We start from the raw sequence: 20,234 nt of genomic DNA, 5'->3' as shown, positions 1-20,234 counted from the left end.
AAACTCCCTCTCAGACCCTACACCCTTTCCTGCACCCCAATCTCCTGCCCCAAGCTCCCTTCTGCACCCCAGATCCTTCACTCCCCCATAGAAAAGTGTATCCCTTGACCCCTTACCAAAATCTTGGAGTGGCCTCCATCAAAAATTAGATGGTCTAGAACGGTGCCTGTTCCTTTCAGGTGTGCAAAGGACTGCACTTGATGAACTCTTGGGGTGCCTTACAATTCAATGATTCTATGATCCTGTAGCCAAAAGAAAGGTTATGATGGTAAGGAATATTTGTAATAGTCCATCCCCCTAAATACATCATGTACCAAACAGGGGAGCAGCTGAGCTGTTTTGCTTAATAACACAGCTGTAACATAAAGATTAGCAAAGAGCAGAGGCTTGACAAAGCCAGAAGCAATTAGCAATCACTATATGTTAGAATCATGCATTCCTGTACATCAAAGCCTTAACACTGTGGAATTTCCAGATTGTGTACATGAAGACTTTCTGGGAAATGATGTTGCCATAGAGTATGGCTCCGTGCATGTGTATGTTACCTATTGCTCAAATTCAGAAGCTGTAACTTTGCTTTAATGAAATAAAATTTAAAAAGCCCTGGTCTGCTTTATGGGATTAGAATGCTTTGGTTTGCAGGGTTATCCATATATACTTTATTTTGGTTAAATTTTAATTAAAAGATTTCCACATCCCCATTTCCATTACAGGCAGTCTCCGGGTTACATGGATCCGACTTACATCGGATCCCTACTTACAAACAGGGTGAGGGAACCCCGCACTAGCTGCTTCCCCCCAGCAGACCAGGGAGACGCGAAGCTAGCACCCCCCCCCAGCAGATCAGGGAGACGCAGAGCAGCTTCTCTCAGCAGACACCTCAGCTTGAGAATAAAGGACTGAGGGAAGTGAGGTGTGGGAGAATAAAACTGAGCTCTGGAGAAATGTTTGGCTAGAGTTTCCCCTACAATATGTACCAGTTCTGACTTACATACAAATTCAACTTAAGAACAAACCTACAGTCCCTATCTTGTACGTAACCCGGGGACTGCCTGTACTTTGGTTTCTGATATTCCGTGGTTTTCCCATTTGAACTTGTGCAAAATCTCTGTAAGAAGCAATGTTAATGTGATAGCACTGGCATCTTCCTCTGAATAAACAATGCAAATTCAGATTGTTTCTGAAACAGCTCACTGGGTTTGTTTTACTAATTTTTATAGCTCTTATCACAGTATCAACTAAATAACAATATCGACACTTAACAAAAATGTAAAATAAATATCAGCAATACATGGGGAGATCAAGACCAGTTTTTGTTGCTGGTGAATAATATTACTGCCTGTAGGCTTGTTATCAAAAAGGAGATGAGAAGCTTTTTGGGGGAGGCATCTCAGAATCAGTAAGAAACACAACAGATAAATAAATATTTTCATACCATTTCTAACTAATGGTCAAAACAGGTGCTCAGGCTCTTAGCCAGTCTCAGTTCTTCTGAACATGACCCGTCAAGAAAGGTTAAATCCTGCTATCTGTAGAGCATCTGCAAATGCCAATGAAGTGAATGACAGGACACTCTTAACTCATGGTCCTGTGTAACTCAGGAGTTCAGTGAGTGTAGAGAACTAAATATCAGAATTTAGAACAGATTTTGTTCACTGATCACCTCTTAGATAATAAAAACAATAAATAGTTCTGTGGCACCTTAGGGTACATCTACACTGCGGGCTAAAGTCGAATTAAGATATGCAACTTCAGCTATGTTAATTGTGTAGCTGCCATCGAAGTACCTTAACTCAGCTTCTGGCAGTGTCTACACAGCAGGAAGCTGAAGGAAGAACACTCTCCCTTCAACTTCCCTTACTCCTCATGAAATGAGGGTTACAGGAGTCAGAATAAGAAGCCCATTATTTTGAAATTATTTCAAAATAACGGGCTTGCTGTGTAGATGTGCACTCTGTTATTTCGAAATAATGCTGCTTGTTGACATGCCCTTAAAGAGTAATAAATAAATAAATAAATAAAATATCACGAGCTTTTGTGGTCAAAACCGACTACTTCAGATGAGATGATCACTCAAGATCATATCATCTGAAGAAGTGGGCTTTCACCATGAAAGCTCATAATACTAAATTTATATATATGTTAGCCTCTAAGGTGCCACAGGACTACTTGCTGTTTTTAAAGTTACAGACTAACATGGCTATCCCTCTGAGATGCTTAAATAATAATATTTTTCACATGCTATGTAATGCTACAGCATCTGGTTTCTCTTCAGAGTAGCATGGCCTAGTGGATAGTGCATTGGACTAGGACTCAGGAGATCTGAGTTTTATTTCTGACTGCCACTGGCTGCCAGATGACCTTGAGCAAATCACTTCCCTCCTCTGTGCCTCTGTTTCCCTAGCTGTCAAATGTATATTATGAAACTAACCTTCTTTATAAAACACTTTGAAATGGACTCACGAAAAGTCCTATATAAGAGTTAGCTATTATTATTATTTCTAGCTAAACATTTATAGTAAGCTTCGCAACACTGATTAAATATTTTAGACAATTTTTAGAGATACAATCAAAGATTACTATTATTTTGATCTTTTTCAGTGTGAATTCAATGTGAATTCAAGATGGATCCTTTACTTCCGGAAAATGAGCATCAGTGTTTTAAAGAGTGAGAATACCACTTTCAGCATCTTGTAGTTATCAGCCGGTGCACACTGTGTCACAAAGCACAGTTCAGAAATAGTTATCACACAACAAGGTAGGAAATGATAATCCAAACCCTGGTATCCTTAAGGTAAACTACCTGTATAATCCGTGGAACAGCTGAACATTTCAATTAAGTCTTTGTGAATGGTGCAATAGTGAATTAAATTTAAAAAATACTGTAGGGGTCAAGTTGGCAGCCAGATATTTCCCCAAGGTTAGTTCACTCAGTTAATCTATCCCCTTTCAGTAAGCATCTTTTCTGAATTGGTAGGAGGCACCCTGGGAATGGATAAATTCATTCAGCTGCTTTTCACTTGTGCTTTAAGTTATCTCTGGCTTGAATTGTTAAGGTTTAATTCTGATGTCACATATAGAATGTGAGTGCATAACACTACATATGGTATCTTGTAAAATCAGCTACTGTGTTTGAACATGCAAAAGGATTAGCTCACTTTACAAGATGTGTGTCAATCCATAGGCAGATATAACAAGAAACATAAATCAGACTCAGTTGTTTTATATTCTGTTAAATAGTTTACAGCCGGATGTCTTTTAAATCTGTGTTTGCTTTTATTTATTTTTGTTTCTGTTCATCCTAAATAATCTGACCCCGGCCACAGCCAGGCATGTCTGAGGGACAGACAGCAGCTGGATTGTGCCAATGATTTCCAAGAGAGCCAAACATGTGTTTGGAGTTCTATGCTGTTTGTTCCAGGCAGACGTGTTTAAACTACTGATGCCTCATAGAGAACTTTGAAAAACATTCTGTAGAGAAAAATTCTACTTATGTCATATTTTCTGCATTCTTTAAGTCTCATTTGATTATTATTCCTGAGGATATCTGATTTTGTGTTATGTATTTCATAACTAAATCAAACATTTTGATTTAAATCAAACAGTATCTCTCAGAACATTAAACATGAAAAACAAAGACAGCAGTTAAGGACATTATAAAGATCCTTGCTAAAAATACATCTTAATTGCAAAACAAACAATTCTCTTATCATCTCCCTGTTACTCCATCAATCTTTCCACACCCAAGAAAAGAGCTGGACTATGGGATCTTCCCTTCTAGACATTTATGTGCTGCTGCTGCTGCTGATTCTTACCTGAAATGATTATTTTACAAACATGGGTAAAGTACATGGGGTTACAAGAATGGGACAAATATTAACTGCAATACATGATCAGATTACACAGATAAACTGTCATCCAAGAAGGCTCTAGACTATTGGAAAATTACAGTTTGTACCTTTAGAATTTTTTTGTCAATTTAGCAAAATTAACCTGATTTAAACCACTATTTGCCACAAAAGAATTTGTGCATGACAGATAAAACAACAAAAATCATTGCCACATTTAATTGATAACTGTACTTATTCAATCATTAGACCAGAATCAAATCCTGCATATCTCACCCATACAAAACTCCTGATGAAGTCAATGAATAATAGTTTCACCCCGGAACTGCAGGACTAGGTCCAGGGCTCAAAATATGATGGAGTGGGGTCGAATGCCATTAGAGCTTTCCTTACAACCTGAACTATTGTGCAAACTGTTAACTTTAGTTAAAAAAGGGTGGGAGTACAAGGGGAGAGTACCCCCTCCTGCAAACAGACAGGCTATATCTACACTGCAGGCTTTTTGTGCAAGTGTATAAACTTGTGCATAAACTTGCGGAGCATCTACACTGCATGTGCGTTCTTGCGCAAGTAAATTTACAGTAAGGCGTCAGAATAGAGGGCTTCTTGCGCAAGAGTTATTTCTTTCCCTACGAGGAATAAGCCCTCTTGCGCAAGAGCTCTTGCGCAAGAAGGCAGTGTGGATGGGCAACAGGGGTTTCTTGTGCAAGAGAGCATCCACACTGCCATGGACACTCTTGCTCAAAAGAACATCCCTTGTGCAAAAGCACATGGCAGTGTGGACCTGCTCTTGCGCAAGACCGTTTGCGCAAGAACTGTTGTGCAAAGCAGTTCTTGTGCAAAAAGCCTGCAGTGTAGCTTTAGCCTCACCCACTTTGTGGCTACATCTTTTATTGAGCCTATTTCCATTGGTGGGAAAAACAAACTTTTGCATGAAGCTCTTTTTCAGGTCTTCAGAGTTTGCTCTGGGCCTCCCTACTGAGGGAGGCCTGGGGGCGGGAGTTGAAGAGTGAGCCAGCCCTGCACTCACCCTGCACTTATGGCTTCTGTCCAGGGAGACTGGTCTGATGCCCTGCATTGCAATCTGTTATGCATGATTGAAGCACCACTCAGGTTTGGTTCCATTGCCCCTCTGTCTTGGGGCCAAATTTCATTGCATGGTGCTGTGATCCAGAATTTGGATCACAATGCCATTCCATTTGGGGGCCCACTCAAGCAGGTGCTTAGCACTAATTGCCTCTTTTGGTCCACCTTCTGGGTGGCCCTGGTTCTGGAACAGCCCTTGCAAATGCTCACAAAGCATCCAGAGAGCAGGTGAGGGCTATTTACATCTCTCATGAACGGGGCCAGACTGAGAAGCTTGAAGCCAGCATTTCAACTCTGTACTGGAGGTAAAACAATGAACATTGTCTGAGCAGTGAATCCTTCCCTCACAGCTGGCCAGGCAAAGCCTGTGTGTCCAGAAACAGTGGATCAGATTCCAGGCACAGAAGACAGTTTGTGCTGAGGAACCCACCACAGACTTTGCCTTTGTCTGTCTCCTACACTAGGCAAGAAAGCCTTGGTTGAAGGCTATGCAGCATAAACGTGAGAGAGGCTCCTTCTGAGCACAGCTTGTCACAGACATCTCAACTAAATATTTTTTTTGTTGGGACCATAACTTTCCACAGAAAACTGTGCCCCTAGCAAAGGCACTCACCTGACCGAGGCAACAGACTGCCTCAGCTCTCAGGTGAGTGCTCAAACCAACAAACTGTTGGAGATTTGGGGGGAGTAATACAAAATGTCTAAAAAGCTTGATTAATTCTATATTGGGGGGGAGGGGGAGACAGGGCAGAACTGTCAAAGCCACTGACATTTTTAAAAAATAGAACTCTTGCTTTCCAGCCAGCCCCAGTTCTGAGCTCTGCCTTCCCACCAAAACTGTTCTGTTGTGTCATTCTTGTGTTTGCTCTGTCTCCTGCCTCCCTCCCTGCTTAAAGGGCAGGCACAACACGCTACAAGAACAAATATTTCCTCTGCTTGCAGGGAACACTGTGTACTGGTGCAGAGAGCTTTATTCCTAATCTAAGCACTCACTGTGCAATACCTCTCCCTGAGTGTGAGATATTCCTAAGGGCGACAGAGGAGGTATTACAGCTATTAAACACTGGAGTAAGTTACAAAATGATTTCCCCCCATATTATATTTTTTAACTTACAAATAAGAAAATTATGATTTTGCTTTGTTAAACTCTTTTTGAGGCAGACTGTTAAAAATCAGACTCTCAAAACTAAACTAAAAACATGATAACCTGGACATTTTCACAGAAATATCCTTTTTGTCAAAAAAGCCACTTTAACAGAAATTTTCAATACGTTCTAAATAAAATTGTATTTTTAAAAGCATCTAGTAACTCAGTTAAGCCAAGCCATGATTCACTTAAAAGAGGTATGGTTTGTCGTAATCTAACTTTTCATGTATTTGTGTTTATTCTAGGTAAAAATATTTTTCTGATAAATATCAGCACAATGGGAGAGCCATGTTTATAGTAATGAATTTACCTTTAAAACATCTCTGTGTGTGTGTGTGTGTGTGTGCATTTTAAACATAGGAAATGGCGGCAAAAAGATTACATGATTTGCCCAAGGTCAAACAGGCAGTCTGTGTCAAAACTTGGAACAAAATCTGGATCTTTGGTTCCAGTTCAATGCATTAATCCTTCCTCTTAGAATCATTGGATCTTTTGTTCCACAGTATTAATGAAGGAGCCAAAGTAACTCTAAGAATGGTTACTTCTTCCTAGTCATGTTCAGGCTATCTTTGTAAGTATGAAGTCATGATTTGTGATCACTCACATGCCACGCTTCCCTGCTTCCAAGAAAAAACAAAATACATCATTAGCCTTAGGGCAAGCTGAGTGAAGAGTAAATGGCTCACTGCTAGGAAATTTGCTAGCTTAGTCGAATGACTCTTTCTTGTATAAGACCATGAGCTGCACAGATGTGTCATAATTTACTGTTTAATGATTATTCTCAAATCAAATAATGTTCAAGACATTACCACATCAGTAAAATACTCTGACTAAAAGCACAGGACATTTTATACTGAATGACATAGATAAGCAACTTGTTATTGATAGGGACAGCAACTTTGTGTTAACATTACTGATGCATAAACTGGCAGAGTTTAGTTCAAGAGAAAAACAAAGACTCTCAGAGCTCTCATAATTTTGTTTAGACATTCTCTCTTCAGCCTGGTTTTTGATTTAGACAGCACCTGGAAGGCTGTTTGTGGCTTCCCTGTGTACTTTCGGCCATCCTTCTTTTCTCCAGCATGATGTTTGTTTTTCCTGCACACATGCTACCAGCATAGGTTCAATTATTTCCCCTGGTTCTTTGAAGCCTTCTTGTTACTGTCCACAATCAAATTAAGCATATTGCATGTGATTCTTTTTTTTGAGGCTCATGTTGAGTTTGGGGACTAAACCAGCTACAAAAGCATAAACACAATAGCCAGAGAATCAGCAGGCTCCTGAAACATGACTATTGTTTTTTCCCCTGCTGTTTCATAACAGGTGGTATTTATCTAAGCAGCCTGCACTGGGCAGCTGGTTGATGGGTGCTTCCAGCTGGACATCATCTCTCCATTTAGCTCAACCACACCTGCTTCAGACAGCAAACAAGAGCCTTTTTTTATCTTCAATATCTGCATGAAAGAGGGTTTTTTTGGGGTGGGAGGAAGGGTGTGTGAGTTGTAAGGGGGGGTGAGGAATCTTGGACCAATCACACCTCTTTCAGCTGTAATAATTCATAATGTCTGCAGATGCCATCTGGTCTTATACCAGAGAAAAAGAATTAGGTCTAAGGTTTTCTTTTCTTTGTTTTGCTCTCTGACACTACTCTCTTTAACACAGCCATTTCATTATCTCTTGCTATCATTTGATCAGATTTGTCTTCCATTAAAACTTCCTTTCCCTTGAAGCAGACAGTGACATGAGTATGCATGCCTCTCTGGGCTTTTATTGTTCTGAATTAAGAAATGGCAGAATAGCCTCATGAAAGATTAATGACTTCCTGCAAGCATCTTTGTACCTGAGGACAAGCAATTACAAAAATATGTCAAAAAGAAAACAAGAAAGGATGTTAGAGTGTACTGGCCAGGTATTTCCTGGCAGACAGCAAGCGTAGCTTGTTCCAGTGCCAGCTTATTTAGAGCTAAGAAAACTTCTGTCTTGAACTCATGTATCATGTTTTGTTTTGTACATTAGTGGCAATGTTGTCTTTGTAACAATATATATATATAACTGACACTGTACAGGTATTTCCCTTGTTGCTTAGATTGTACTTGTGTTTGCTGGCACGTACTTGCACTGGTTTATGTTAGCTGATTGACTTTAAGACTGAACACTAAGACTTGATTACAAAATATATATTGTCAATAATTGTTTCATATTTACCAGTTCTCATTTCTGTACAGAGTTATTTTCTGGTTGATTTTGTAAAGTTTGCTTTGGGTTCATGGGGAATCAAGGCAGGAGCCTGAAAGAAACTCTATATGCTGAATACTTTAAAGGTGAACGTTCATCATTCAACTAATTTTCTGTCACAGTCTTTGAGAGACATCAGGAACTAAACAGAGTCTGTTTCTCTAAAAAAGGGCATCAGAAGTACACTGAGAACTGACTGAAACTCATTTCTGTTTAGAAGAAGCACACCAAGATATTTTGCAATTAAACACAAATATTTATACCCAAATATCATGGAAAGTCTGAGTTAAGCCGTAAAAGCCAGAAAATTTAGAATGGAGGCGTTTCAATGCAGTCTTAACTTGGCCAGTTGTTCATAGGGAGTGCAGCACAGATGGTATGTGAGATCACCCCAGCAATAAACAGGCAAAGCAGATGACTTGTGTAGTCTTAATGGTCTCACTTTGTTGGAATTGGCACATTGCAAGGGCCCTAAAAGCCTCCATGTTGATGGACTGGGTTCCAACATGATTGTCCCCGAATGGGATTAAAGTGCTATTGCTGCATTTTAAAATCCAGATGGGACTCCTCGTGTTTAACCATGTCTACAAACCATGATATAAGCTGTCTCTGTCCAGGGTCCTTTGCAGGCCCTGTCCCCCCACATTGTGGTAGTTCTAGTGTAGATGGGGCCACTGGCCCAATCTATATGAAGGTTTCAAATCACAGGTCCAATCCTGCTCAATGGCATTTAGTTACTGAACCAAATGAGAACAAGATTATGCTCAAGTTAGCACAATTCCTAATGGAACTTTTTTTAATTATCTTCATCAAAATTTGCAAACTTGCCATTCTGTCACCAGGCAGGAAAACAATTATACATAGAGAGAGATCATATAACATCAGTACACAGGCACTCTATTTTGACATTAAAATAGGTTCCAGAGTGAACACACCAGATATGAAAGGGCTGATACACTGGAGAGGTGAATTGTGTATTTCTCTTGCCTTTTCAATAGTAGCACAATGGGTCAAATACCTGCTTGATGAAACATATCAACAATGGTTTTATCCCAAGGTGTGTGAAAAATGTTACCACTGAAATTGAGTTATTTTAAAAAAATCTGTCAATAGAATGCCCAAACTCCTCATTTGCATTTGATGTGTTCCAGAATGATAAGACATATTTTCAGTGAAATTATCCTTTGGTTTAATGTGAAACTGTGTTTTAAATCAATTACTCTATAGAGCCACTGCTAGGAATGGAAATGAATCCTGTATATATATATACACCTATATATACAGTATATAGGTTTGGCGCAATCATAATGTATTTCACAATTATGTAAGTAAATAGCAAACCAAGCATTCTGAAGACACATGGATGATGCTTGGGGATGTATCACAAATTCTTTTTCACAAGTGACATCTGCTCTTGCCTGATAAGAAGAGCATAGTTATCCAAGGTGAGCTTAACTTCCTTCCAGGAATTTTCATCCAGACCTGCTTATGAGATGCTGAATGTGTTTACATAAGTATTAAATAAAGAATAAATCCATTTCTTACAAGTAAGCGATACACGCACTCACGCTGTTAAACATGATCACCTACACAAAGGGAGAAACAACTGGTTCATTCTAAAGAACAGCTATTGGTGCCAAAAGTGGAAGAATAAGGCAAAAAGAAAAACTTAGTTCCTCCCTAGGATATTAATGATACAATGTTATCTTTCACTGTCTCATGGGGCACACACACAAGATGGAGCATGTGAAAGCAAGATACAGCCCTTTTCATTATAACCCTAGCTAAGACCAGAGCCAGCTAAACTCAGCTAATGTTAATTTCTTAGTTAGGACTTAGGCTCAGGAGTGTCTCAGATCAAATCTGAGTCACACTGCTGCTAACTGGGTTAGAAATTTCTTCTTTTCAGACTTGACTTTCAAATCTGTATAATGTGGATAGGAGCCATCTTTTTGTTGATGGGGAGATCATTTAGCTTTAGTCATCCTTGACAAATGCTAACACAATGCGGGAAACATGTGAGGGACTCTAGGGTTAATGGAAAGAAAACTCCACCACTCAAAACACAAGCAATCTGTCCCATCCAAAGATTCAGGCTGGATTTTTGGTGAATAAGGACATTACAAATTCAGAAGAATGACAAACTAATAACATATTTTGTATGTAGTATGTTACAACTTCTTAACGGTGTGTAGACTTAAAATCATCTCTGTTACTAATCTCACTGTATGTTGGGGACATACAGTGAACTACAAATTTGACTCAGGTATAGATCAACTGAAATCAATAGGGTTAGAGTAGGGTTATATTTGGCATCAAGGGAGTAAGTGACCCCACAATACATTAATGAATGAGCCACTAATTCCTTAAGAAATTATTGTATCAAGATTCCAGTATGAGAGCACTAGCCCATATTCTCTCTCAGTAAAAACACTAGCCAAATTACTACTAATCTTAATATTTAAAATAAAAAGTCACTGTTCAATTTTACCATATTTAAGATATCAGCTTCAAATCTGTGAGAAAATACACAAAGTCAAATCTTCTACTGCTTCAGTGTTATTCTCCTTTAAATTTAAATTACCGTATTCCATTTTAAAATGTATTTTTACTTCAACTAATGTGTTTACTGTAGCTTACTTGGCAATGTCAAAACTGGCTTGCTAGCAGTCTCCTGTTTTTCATTGTAATTATTAAGGTAATTTTCAGACTGTTTACAGATAAGAAGTGGATTTAAAAAAAAAAGCTGTTACTGCCAAGAAACTACACTATAAAAAGCCTTTCCAGAACTGAAATTCTATTACCTGAAATAATGCAACAGATATTGAAAATGGGAATTTTGTGCATCACTTGTAATCTATAACTAATAATCTGCTGACATGTATGGCAAAAATTAATTGCTGTTTACTTGGAAAACAAAAAGAGCCAGATTTGTCTCTAGCAAGACCATTCCAAGAACACTGGAACAATACATTGCTGCTTACTCTCCCAGCCATTACAATGTCAGCTGAAATAAAGACTGAAATATATGAAATGAACAAAAATAGTAAGCTGAAAATTACTCTCTGCAGATAAACACAATAAAAGGTTACTAAAACAATGTGTCCTCTCTTTTTGTAAACTATTATCTTAATTTCTACCAGAATAATTTTTTGGAGTGGCTCTGTGTTGTGGAATTTTAAAAGGACCAGAAACCTGATTTATTAAAATACGTGCTTGCATTAAGCTTTGACTTAGTGCCTGTAGGTCTTTCAACACTGGGACTTAACATTCTGACCTAACATTTAATGTATTAATCCTTATTTTATCCTGATACCAAGACTCTCTGCTGTATTAAATCAATCCAGGTTAATTCAAAATTAGGTCTCTCCCACCCAGTATCAATAGGTCCACTGTTGGTTTTCCCTAGAGCTGACCACCCAGTTTTATGAGAATCTGCAGTGAATTAGAAAATCTGACATTGCTGGAGGAGTTGGACAGCTAGGATATGGCTTGTCATTCCTCTTATACAATACACACTCTTTGTCTGCTATCTCTTAAACTAACCTGACATAACTTAGCCTCCTGGTCAATGGTATCTTTATTCTCTCAGAAGGAATGCCTTGCTCACCGGCGTTATTAAGAAATTTCTGGACAATGTTTAGTGGCTGTGCAATAATCCTAGGTTCTATTAAAAAGCCATCTGGGTAATTAATAGCACATTTGTTCTCAGCCTCCTCCCAATTTGTCCATTAGTGGAATAAAAGCACAGGACAAAGGGTAATGTGGTTCAGTTATATTTTACAAGAATTCTTCAGGAAGTTGAAAACACATGATAGTTTTCCAAAGATACATATGTTTATGGGCGCTCAGTGAAAGCAGCAAACAGCAAAATCCACTGGATTTTATTCAGGCTTTCCCACTGTCAATAGCTGATTGACTTAAAAAACTGATAGGCAGCATTTACTATGTTCTCAGTTGTATTGAGAGGAGTAGGGTGTATGATTTCCAGTACATTAAAACTGATTCCAAGATCCATATCATGGCTCCACATCAAAACCAGCACAAATAACTTTTATACTCTCTCTCACCTGGTAGTTGAAGGCTTTTCTGAGGTTTCTTTTTAACATGTCCTCTTGAAAGCAGGATTAAAGCCTCAGGCTGCACTCTCGTGTGAGTGATTTTCCCCTGTCTTTTATTCTCCCATTCTTTTTCTTTTTTCTTTAGAGCATCTGAAATAAAAATACTTTGAGATTTTAGAAGTTTGAGGTTAAAATTAAGAAACTAGATCAAGCTTAGCTGGGTTTTTATTCCTTATTTTTGTAATGTGGATAATTACTACAGTTTTGTTTCTTGCCATTAACAGAAAGCCAAGTTTGCCTCTTTTAAAATACTATGCAAAATTGGTTGAGAACTCGAGTGTTTTCATACAAGGACAACATCTTAGAAGTAGGAATCTGTGTTCAGTACAAATGTGAAGTACATATGTGTGTGTCTCTGTGCATATGAATGTGTGTGTGATGGGGGCCAGGAACTATAGCTGGGATAAGCCATCTAGCTCAACTGGAACTCAACTGAACTGTACTGATTTACACCAGCTGCAGAACTTTATATGGATTCACATATAGTAGCTCACATATATACAAAGATTTTCCCATCTGAACTGTTGTCTGCTATATGTGGAAATTGTAAATTTTTCTTCAAAACCCCAAATGCCTAAAAATGGAGATATTTGGATATGCTGCTGCGTTGCCCTATGGAAGTTGTAGTTCAGTTGCGTCACGCTCTCATTCTCTTCTTTGGGCCAGACGCCCCAAGCTTCAGTTCAGCTCTTCGATGCACCATGACCAGGGAATCCCATGACACCCTCTCCCCTCGCCAAGAGGAAAGACCATGCAGCGTCACAGGAAATATAGTCAGACTAAGGAAAGTGGTGCTGGAACAGCTTTTTGAGTGAGGGTGCTGAGCTGCACACACATCCCTTTCCCCAGTCTGTGCCTGTCACCCCCCACCCCCTAGAGTGGAGCCAGCAGTCGGGACACCACATGTGGGGCCCAGAGGTGGAGCCTCAAGGTATGGGACCAGCAGCTGGCTGGAATCCCAGGGCTGAGTGGCTCATGGGAGGCTGGCAGCCTAATGAGGAATGGGAGTGGTGGTGGTGGAGCTGAGGGGCTCGTAGCTGGTGTCAGGGCTGGGGGAGGGCCTAGGGGCTAGAGGTAGGGCTGAGCAAGGGGCTGGCAGCAGGACCGAGTGGGCTGTAGGGGCCTAGTGGCAGGGCTGCATGGGGTATGGAGGTCCAGCAGTAGAGCTGCCAGGCCTCAGGGGCATGGGCTAGTGCCTAGGATCTTGGGCAGCAACAGTGTGGAGCTGGGATGCCAAATACTTGGAGGTGCTGCAGCACCTCCCTCACCTATACTTCCAAAGCCTATGCTGAAGAGTCTGGCCTGCAGAAAAGAATGGGAGCACAAGGCACCTGACCAATCCCACTGAAGTAGACCAGGAACATTTCTAAATTGAAGCTATTTCCCTTTTTGGGAGAATTTTCAGTTTCTGATTTTTTGCTGAGAAGTTGAAAATTTCAACCCAAAATGATTTTTTTTTCATTTTTTTAAAGATCTTTTCTGAAGGAAAAAGAATCCAATTTCCTGATCGTCTCTAAAATATATAACACATACAAAATCACATACATACACAAGGGTTTGTTTTAGCTGAATAGAGAATGTTGGGATTTTAGTGTGGACTGCAGCCAAAGCAAAGAGAGGATGGAGCACAGAGGCAACACAACATGAACTGTGAGTTTTTAGGTTTCTTTGCTCTCATATTTCCACCAGCTTTGTGTCAGTGGGCCCTTTCCATAGCAATACAAGTATTTCTTGGCACTTTATGACTTACATAGCTGAAAAGACTTTGTAAATGCAGTATAAGAGTTCTGTAAATACTGAAGGAAGTACAGGCTGGTTATAATACCCAACTGTGTGCACCAAATGTGCACTCTGTTTGCATGCGGTATGCTCAAATATATAATGCAGCCTTCAAATTGTGACTATTTAAGCCCCAATACCACAAAGACTTTAAGTGTGTGCTTTATTTTAAACATGAGAGTTGTCTCATTCAATTCAATCTGACTGATCACATGCTTAAAAGTTAAGTACTTGCTTAAATGCTGGGATGAAGTGGGGCCCGAATGTAACATATCTTAAAACCCTTCAGTACACGGGAGAGTCATTTATTGTTTATATTATAATTATATTATATTATATTATATTATATTATATTTATTATATTATTGTCCAGATTTTCCAGTCAGAACCAGAGCTCCTTTGTGGCGGGTGCAACACAAATATAATTTAAAAACTGATTTAAAATGAATCCAGAATGAACAATTAAAATCCCAGGTGTCTCTCTCTCAGGGTTAAGGGTGATTCTGAGGTATCTGATGAACTGGTCAGTACAGACAGTGACAATTTCTAAAAGATCTATATGGGCCAAATTCAGCTGTTTGTAATTCTGTCTCTTTCAGTGGAGTAGTACTTGCTTATTACTCTGTGCTGAGCTGGTGAGTGTGTTTTCTTTTTCTTTCAGCACAGTACACTTTCTCTTATGCATTGTCAGAATGTTCCCCAGTGTTTTAGTTGCATACCCTCCACACAATATGCATTATTTTTTCTGAGAAGTTTGATTATGCTTATCCCCCATGTCTTCTCTTTGTTGCATGTTCTCAGACCCCATGCAGTACTGTACAAAATGTAACAACTTACTACAAATGAAGCCAGAGGACCTCGAGCATAAACACAAACCTCCTGTTGCTTCAGGGCCTGCCAAAACATCACACAGAAATGGGCGACTGAATTGCAAAAATGAATGTAAAAACCTGACATTTTTATTTAGAAAATAGCTCACAAGAGCAAAGATTAAATGTGAGATGCTTCTTCAAAGCAAAAGCCATTTCAAATGAAACAGACAAACCTAAACGACTTTTCACATTTGCAGACAGGAAAGATCTTTATGCAGCTGAGTTACAAAGCTCTCTACTTTGTTGGACTGGTCCGCAGCTAGTGAAATCTGGCACAGCTCTGTTGAAGCCAATGGAGATACCCTGGTATGTACCAGCTAAGCAACTGGGATTTTTAATAGAAATGCTGAGACACATTTCAGAATGTTTCTACTAGAGCGTTGAGACAAGAATTTGTGAGTCACAGACACTTGACAAGTTGTCAGTCGCTGAGCGTGCTCCAGCCTAATTGAATAATTTTGGTTTTACAATAGCTTTTCAGAAGGGGTTTTCTTTAGCCAATGGACTTTATCCATGGGCTAGAGGAAGACTATGACTGATTTTAAATTATATACACTGGATATTCTTGTCCTATTGTCTTTTTGGCATAGGAGAGGTGCCTTCTGAAAAGTTTAGAGCAGTGCAGATTGAATTGGGACTGACCTGTACTTAACCTATTCAGCTTAATCTATTCCTGACAGACTCTTTTCAACAGCAAGCTCACACAATTCTCCTTATGCATTATTCTTGGAGAAAGCCATCAATCAAGCTGTTTTTTCCTCACTGTTGTAGGCTCATTGAGGTTTGTGACTCGCATATGAACTTCAGCAAAAATCCACATATCACCATTACACCCCATCCTAAGAAAAGCACAGAGAGCATTTTATATGATAGGATGCATTTCAAAATGGTGTGAGCTTGTATGTAGAATAGATTGTTCTATATATGGAAGGATAGGAAATTAGAGAAAACGCTCCTGGCCATTTGATGCAAATCTCTATATTAGCAGAATGATAGTACAATGGGCCTTTAATTTTCTGCCTCTATAAAAATCTCTCTTTGATGTTAGATATGCTAAAACCAACAGGTTAAAAAGGCAGTAGCTCCCCCATCCTCCACTGTATTTACCACTTGCCTATGTATGCCCCCATCTGTCCACATAACGAAGTGTTCTGCATTCAATATGAATTTCATTGTAAGTGGTTCTGTTCTTAGCCCAACGCTCAGGTGCTGAGTATAACCTATGAGGTGCTAAGAACTCAGGGTATGTCTACACTACCCCGCTAGTTCGAACTAGCGGGGTAATGTAGGCATACCGCACTTGCAAATGAAGCCCAGGATTTGAATTTCCCGGGCTTCATTTGCATAAGCGGGGAGCCGCCATTTTTTAAACCCCGCTGGTTCGAACCCCGTGCAGCGCGGCTACACGGGGCACGAACTAGGTAGTTAGAACTAGGCTTCTTAGTTTGAACTACTGTTACTCCTCATTTCACGAGGAGTAAGGGTAGTTCGAACTAGGAAGCCTAGTTCGAACTACCTAGTTCGTGCCCCGTGTAGCCGCGCTGCACGGGGTTTGAACCACCGGGGTTTTAAAAATGGTGGCTCCCCGCTTATGCAAATGAAGCCCGGGAAATTCAAATCCCGGGCTTCATTTGCAAGTGCGGTATGCCTACATTACCCTCCTAGTTCGAACTAGGAGGGTAGTGTAGACATACCCTCATTGGAGGCAATAGCAGTTTAGGATGCTGAGCACATATCCAAAGGCTGTTCATTAGCAGTGCTACTAGAAATAGTATTAGATATCTTTTTTTTACTGCTAGTCTTACAAAATCAATGTTTTTTAAAGAAAGACACTACTTTTTTCTTTATTTTCACTAAAATTTAAGTTCACTGGGGGTGTGACAATGGAGAGAAAAAAGTATAATGGTAATTTCTCAATTTTTAACCATTCTTGAAAAATAATTTCTTATCTGGAAATTGTACAAATGAGGTAACATGAAATAATTCTAGGAGATCCTGTACACTTGAAAATATTTTAATTGTCACAGTGAGCTATTAGCAGAAATAACCAAACTGTATCATGTCTCTGTAATAACTAGTTTCACTGATTAAAGACAAAAACCTACTATGTAGAAATCAGCATTGTTTGTTCTTTCTAGGGTGAGTTCATTAAAAAACCAGACTAGAAACATGTGGGCTACATAACAGATTATGGACAAAATTAACCTGGTAGATCTACATTGCCCTATTTTGTACTCATGCACATTGGCATTTGTCGTTATTACTGCCTCTGGGAATCTGACCTATTTTGATTAAATCTATTGCCCTGAATTTCTGTCTTGTGCTTTGCCTGCTTTTCCTTCTGCCTGTTCAATAGATGGCTTCTGAACATTCACAAAAAAACCACCACTTCCACAGCTCTACAGTATACACAAATAACCATTTCTTAAGGGCTTCATATAAAAAAGGAAAAGGAAGATAAGTGATTAGCTTGCTCTTAATACTGCACTGCTTGAGGCAGCAAAGGATGTGCAGTTTGTTATTTAAAATCTGCCCAGAGAAAGTTTGTTAGTCAATTCTATCTTCACTGAAAGGGCAGAATTTACTTGTGCTTAACTTTATGACACTTTAGACCTTTATCTTGCTGGAGATGCAGGACTGCCTTTCTTATGGCACTAACTCTTAAAATCATTGCTGCAATGAATACTATCACTGGAACAAAATATAAATACAGTCAAGCACTGCTGATGACACATCAACCAAATACTCAGCACGCATTACTATTTTAAATGTGCACTGAAATGAACGAAATAGTTCAAGTCTACCACTTGCCCTCATGAAAAGATTTCCATTCTTTTGCCATCTTCCATAAAGATTCTTGGCACAAAGAGCAGGAGTACAGGGAAAGCTGGATTTCTGCGTATAGAGATGATCGCCAAGCTAGATTTGTAAATAGCAAACAGATGACGATGATGAAACTTTTGTTGGGTTGATAATGAAAGCCAACTGAAAAGTGCAAAGATGAAATAATAATGTGTCTGGAAGTCATACCTTGCAATTAATCTTCTTGTCTTATTCATTCAGGCTCCACCACACAGAAGGTCTTTTGCCAGAATGTAATAAACCAGAAGGGGCCACACTTTATTCCTTGTGCTCCTCAAGATTGATTTTCTGATTAAAAGTCTGCATTTTCTAGCTGACCTCTTGTTGGGCTAGGCCATTAAGAATGCTTTGCAGCAGTAATTATTTCTGCTTTACAGTGTAATACAGTTTATGGTGATGCTAACCTTAATTGTTCAGCAATCACACTGGTCCCAAACCAATCAGTGATTGGCTTAAAAATTAAGAGATTTTTAAAAAAGATTATAATAAATTACTTTTTTGGTCCTGAGTTCTGATTTTTGAACCTTTAGGGAAAGTTGCTTAGCCCTGATTTGACCAAAAAGCACAGGCACACCCAGCCTCGCTCTACATTTCCCTTTCTTAACTCTTTGGAGGTAGGGAAATTGTCTCTCTAGCTCCTTCCCCTATCACTCTACTGTCTGCCTCTCCCTGTCATTCAGTGTCTTCTGATGCCTTTCACAGTCTCTCTCTCTGTTCTCCCAGTTCTCCTCTCCCCCTTCACTCTTTTTTTTCTGGTCTTCTCATCTTCCCTCAGTTTCCTAACCTCTCACATTCCCTTCAGCTTGTCACCTGCTCTCTGTACCCTGAGGCTTTCCTCTTAGTGTTATACAATAAGCCTCCTCCTCATCCTTCAGACAACTACTTTTTCCCCACCTCAATAATCTCAAGCTCTTCCCTCACTCTATTTCTGCTTCCCTCCCCAAATTTCCCAATCTTACCTCAGTCTCCTGATCGTTCAGAGGCCAACTTCAATGGCCTTTCATTAATTCTCATTTTATTTGATATTTTTAAACCAGTCTCATATTCTTAGGGTTTCTCATTTTCTATAGGATTGGTATCTTGGTATCAATATTCTCTCTCAGAATATTTAATTTGCAATAGCTGACTTATGATAAACCATGACCTGTGATCATGGGTTTACACTCAAGGTACAGGATCTTTTTCATTTTATCTCTTGCCTATTAGGGCTGATGTTTGCTCACAAAGTTTTTATCTGTCACCTTTATGTGGGTGACCTTCACACCTATGCCTTAGTTTTATATTCTTTCTAATATCAGTCTTCATAATTCTCATATGCATAGATGCATAGCTTGCATCTAATTTCAAAGAGCCATAATTATCTTGCATTGACTATAGATAAAGTGGAGGGGTTTTGGTTTTAAAGTGAAATTTAGTGTTTCATTAGCCCTTGAAGGTGATGAAAATAATCTCAGAGCAATCATTCAACCCCTTGCTACTAAATATGTATTAGCACATAGCTAGCAGAACACTTCTTGCTTTTTCCCTATGCATAATTAGGAATTGAAAAGCAGCAGAGATCATGAAAAAGAGGCAAATTATGGTAGTGTTTATTTATCAGTTGCTTTTGATTCAAAACTGAAATCCCTATTGGTCTCAGTGAATATGGTATTCATTGAACCCTGATTTGCACCAGGGCATTATTTCAAAATAATCTCTCTTAGGTTGAATTTATAAGCAGAGCGTCCACACTACCAAGCCCGTTTTTTTAAAAAAAATAATGGGCCACTTATTTCAAAATCTGTACTCCTGCTTTCCTTGGGGAATAACACTAATTTCAAAATAGCATTAATGTGAATGGTCTGGTGCTACTCCCCAGAGTAATTTGAACTAATTACTCCCCAGTAATTCTTGGGACTCTAAGTTAAGATAGCATGTGCACATTAACAGAGCCTACCTCAGACTAATAGACTTCCCTATAGGGGGGACGTGCTATTTCAATTTTGTAAAATCAGGAGCTAAGTCAAATTTAGTTATTTTGAAATAATTTCCTAGTGTAGACATGCCATAACTTACTGTTTGACCTGACTCCACCTATCTTTATGATCTGTCATATTCCTGGTTTACTCTAGAGTGGAGGCAAGACTTTATGGAACTGTATGCATCATGCTCGAAAATGTATTTCCATCACTGAGAATACTTTCATAATTTGGCAAGGAGGGCAGTATCTCATCTCTATCGCATTGTCTTTTGACTTTCTTTTTCAGTCACTCAGCCTTAACTATGTCTCTTACCCAAGCTTTTT

At 39.2% G+C, this 20,234-nt stretch overlaps 1 long non-coding RNA gene across 1 annotated transcript in view; it reads left to right on the top strand.

Moving 5' to 3' along the window:
• Window positions 1–14,047: 14,047 nt before the first annotated feature.
• LOC142826714 (uncharacterized) overlaps window positions 14,048–20,234 on the top strand; it is a 71,125-nt gene continuing 64,938 nt past the window's right edge. Inside the window, exons 1-2 of the long non-coding RNA XR_012900922.1 lie at window positions 14,048–14,087; window positions 15,286–15,394. This is a non-coding gene — a long non-coding RNA (uncharacterized LOC142826714). The remainder of the gene's footprint in view (window positions 14,088–15,285; window positions 15,395–20,234) is intronic.

The sequence above is a fragment of the Pelodiscus sinensis genome, chromosome 2 (assembly GCF_049634645.1).
Source record: "Pelodiscus sinensis isolate JC-2024 chromosome 2, ASM4963464v1, whole genome shotgun sequence".
NCBI classification, from domain to species: domain Eukaryota; kingdom Metazoa; phylum Chordata; order Testudines; family Trionychidae; genus Pelodiscus; species Pelodiscus sinensis.
The sequence above is the reverse complement of the archived record's forward strand: the minus strand, read 5'-3'. Positions and strand labels throughout refer to the sequence as shown.